Source organism: Neopsephotus bourkii, unplaced genomic scaffold (assembly GCF_033783945.1).
Source record: "Neopsephotus bourkii isolate Nb327-2 ecotype Australia unplaced genomic scaffold, CSIRO-AGI_Nbou_v1 NB_1572, whole genome shotgun sequence".
Classification (NCBI taxonomy): Eukaryota; Metazoa; Chordata; class Aves; order Psittaciformes; family Psittacidae; genus Neopsephotus; species Neopsephotus bourkii.
In genome coordinates this window covers 4,530,719-4,534,677 of record NW_026902048.1, presented here as the reverse complement: position 1 = coordinate 4,534,677, position 3,959 = coordinate 4,530,719, and the positions used below count along the sequence as shown (strand labels likewise).

At 40.6% G+C, this 3,959-nt stretch overlaps 1 long non-coding RNA gene across 1 annotated transcript; it reads right to left on the bottom strand.

Annotated features, from left to right (window-relative positions):
• Positions 1-1,602: 1,602 nt before the first annotated feature.
• Positions 1,603-3,686, bottom strand: LOC133221979 (uncharacterized). Its single transcript, XR_009728142.1, has 2 exons — positions 3,628-3,686; positions 1,603-1,807 (listed from the first exon to the last, which is right to left on the bottom strand). It is a non-coding gene; the product is annotated as an uncharacterized LOC133221979 (long non-coding RNA).
• Positions 3,687-3,959: the final 273 nt, after the last annotated feature.

The window sequence follows — 3,959 nt, the reverse complement described above, 5'->3', positions numbered from 1 at the left end:
AAAGCAACACTTTTTTTCTCAGCTCAGGTCAGTCCCCCCCCCCTCTGCCCACCACCCTCTCCGATATCACCATCCTGTCAAAACCCATTTTCTCTGCTGAAAGCCACTGGGTGATTTTTAGCAGATAAATGTGCCACCTTCAAGAGTCAACTCTATCACATTTTGTTTGTCAGTCTCGCTGCTATGTTCTGCACACCTTCTCGCAACACAGTGATAATATAGTTATTGCAGAAAAAAAATGGATGGACATTCCTCTTCCTCTCTCAGTCACACTGACATCCATTCATTTTACACTGAAATAACTCCATTGACTTTATTGTGCTTGTTCTGACTTGGTATTGGTACAAGCAAGAGAAGAACAAGGTTCTATTTTTATTTTTCATTTCCTATGTGCAGCTGGTGTCTGAGACCCTGCAGCATGCTGGCCTCTGCTGAGAAACTTCACAAAATTTCACCCTTCTCTCTGAAGATAAAACAAGGGTTTATCAGCAAGAAATTAGCCAAGCAATCAACATGCAAGAGGATCCTCATTTAATAAGTGCTAACTTTTATTTTCCTAATTGGCATTAAAAACAATAACACCACGTCCATGATACAATTTGATTAAATTGGCTCCAGTGGCTTTGGGAGCAGTAATATGATTAAATGTCTAACACAGAACGTGTTCTTGGTGGCTGATCGGCAGAGTGCCTAGTTTTTATTCCACAGACGCTGCAATTCTGGGTGATGATGGCATTAACCATTTTCGACTCAAGCTTGATGGAAAAGCCAAGTGCTTTCCCACCAGGAAGACCTGAGAAACACCCTGGGGCAACACTGTGGAGTGAAAAACTGGAATCATTCCCAAATACTCTTTTCCCACCTCTCCTTTTTATCTTGCATCCACGTCCTTGGTCACTGCTTGATCTGTGAGTGGAAAAAGTTTTCCTACCATCTATCTTGAAACACAACCAGCAAAGTGAGGATTTTGACACAACCTACAGTCTAACCCACACCACATGTCAGTGGCCTTCCTCCCCTTCATACATACAACACAACGGAAGTGTTCATTCCACATTTAGGAAGCTAACATATCTCCCATAGCCAAACTAATTATTCCTTTCTGATCTGTTTCATAGCTAAAATGGCTACATGAAATTTAGCCCCTAAAACAAGAGATTTCTATGTTGTGTCATGATCTGTAAGACTCTTAAATACATTTCTCTTGCACTAATGCATTTGCTACATTTAAGAAATTTCTTTTGCTGTAAGAATTTATGAACAAATGCTATCAAGCAGCTTATAAGACATCTATTCATACACTTAAGCATAAGCATGTGCATAAGTACCTTGCACTGAAACCAATGGCTTCTGCGCAGACCAAGATCCACTGCAGTCCAGCCTGATTTCAAGGGAATTTGCCAAAATCCCAATAACGCAGCTTCCCAAACAAACTGTACAAACAGCATCATGATTTTTACAAAGAGAGCAGCTTATATACCCATCATATGGCTAACAGATTAGATATTGTAATAAATCTTTCTTTCTCATGTTAGTGACCTATCCTAAAGGCTCTCTGGCATCAGGACACCGAGAAATAAACCAGATCAAGCTCAAGGGATGAAATATCTGAACAGATCCGTGTTGATCTGTTTCCACAGTATATTTTGTAGGCTGGTTAAGACAAACACAAGAAGGCCCAGGTGGATTTGTCAACATATTTATACTGGACATAGTGGAACAAAGTGTCTCCAGTGCTTCAGAACAGAACATTTCCAGGTGCACAGCAGCATTCAGGATCTGATGTTGCTGAATACAAAGCTCAGCACTAAGACAAAAGGAAATAATTATTTCAGCTCCTTTTATCAGACCCCACATCATGCATCTGCACTTGTTCCAACCCAGGGCGGACTTCAATGTTGATTTTTTGTATTTCTGAGAAGTTTTGCCATATACAGAAATATGTTGTGATTGACATTGTGTAAGGAGATGTCTTTCTACACAGCACTTGACTGTGACACTTAAAGATGGGAAGATGGGAAACATCATGACCAGGCCCTTTAAACAGATAAGGAGAGAAGGCAGAGGAAAGCCAAGCAGCTTCTGCAAAGGATGTGCTACATACTCAGGTCCTGGGTTCAGTACCTACGTTTCTAATTCAGGAAAAGTCATCTGTCCTCTTCCCTGGCCAAGATGACTGTCTAACAGATAACTGGGAAAGTTAAGCTACTTTGGGGTTTAAATAATTCACAATGCAGAGGGAGAACAAACCTTTCCTAATTAATCAAATTATATAAAATCTTGATAATTTAACAGAATCTGAAGTACCAATGATGATGTAATGACATATCTTGCGACAAAATTCTATACGTTTTCTCTTTTCCTCTAAATCAGTAATTACTAACATAATGCTAAATAAGTAAAGATTTAGTCTCCAGTCTTGGAGCCTTTGATGTAGCGCATTGTTCTAATTCCCTATAGATAAAACAGCCACAGATTACTCCTTTGTACCCTAACAGCTTTCTCACCATGCCTTCCCGCAGCACAACTTCTTGTTCAGTCAGGCTGGCAATATCTGTAGTGACTTACACTGCTTATTTTTTGTTTTCATGCCTGCAAAGGTTCACACAGCCAGGGGAAGGCTCATTTCTGAAGAGGAATAATGCACTGAGAAGCCTCCTGGACCTTGTTCATGGTCCTTACCAGGAGAACTAATTGCCAAAACTAATTAAGACTGAAAATGATGGGGTTCTCTCCCACATAGACTTTACAGGATTAGGAACAATACTAGTTAGCTGTAAACACGGTCTCTTAAAAAACTACAGATTCTCTTTGCCGAAGGCTTAGAGTGGGTGGGGATCAGAAGCTTTTTGATATGTAAGTATACCCAGCAGTAATAAAAGTCTTACACCAGGTTAACTACACAATTTGCTAATAACATTTGCTGACACAATCCATGAAAATCACTCTGGCAGCCTGATTTCTGGCAAGTGTACAAACGTTTTATTGAACACATGCTGCCTATGAAACATGGTCTATGAAAACATGGCCCCCCTATTCGCAAATGGGCAGCTGAGTAACATGAATAAATACCTGCTCTTGATTCTTCCTGGCTTATAGCAGGCAGGAATCCTGCAGTTCTTTCACACACATTTTGAAGGGAAAAGCGAGAAAAAGTTTCTCCACTAACTTTGGTGTTGGGGAGCAAAATCTCTGCACAAAATGGCCCATAACTTTCCTCACCAGCGAGCGTTAGTCAAGGCAGGCATCCCACGTAAAAGGAATTGCTAGTTTCACACTGTTTTTCGTTGAAATATGGTCTGCTCATGTTCTTCCACTCTAAGTGGAGCTTTGTAGAATTCAATGGTGCATATTATGAGCCAGAATTTTTCAGGGACACAACTCTATGTTGCCTCGCCAGGAACTGCATGCAAGAATCTCAAGCCAGTGTTTTGCCCTGAGATTGGCCCTGTCTGCACAGGGGAAAGTCCCAGGGAATATGTATGACTAGACATATAAAATATGTATTGAGGCTGACCTACCCTTCAGTTTTAAAGTAGCATTTTCAAAGCAGACACTGAAGCACTGCCAATCACTACCATGATGCTAGAATAGCATGATGCAGTTCAACAGAGACCTAGCACTTACTGGCAAATGAAGCATGCATGCAGTGGTCTCAGGATAATCAGGATTCCTCCACCAACACCAACACCTCTAAAACATCTGTGAAACAGGACAACACGAAACGCTGCATTACTGACGGCCTACTCAAGAGGAGCTGTTACAGGTAAAGGGATGGATTTATTTTTCCTGTATTTCAGGTGAATAACTGCTCACTTCTGGGACAATAATTATGACTAGTCAATAACAGAATCATAGAAGCATGGTTTGGGTTGGAAGGGACATTAAAGATCACCTAGTTCCAACTGGTAAATTTATATCTATGATACAATGACGTGTCAGTAACATCTATTTATTTG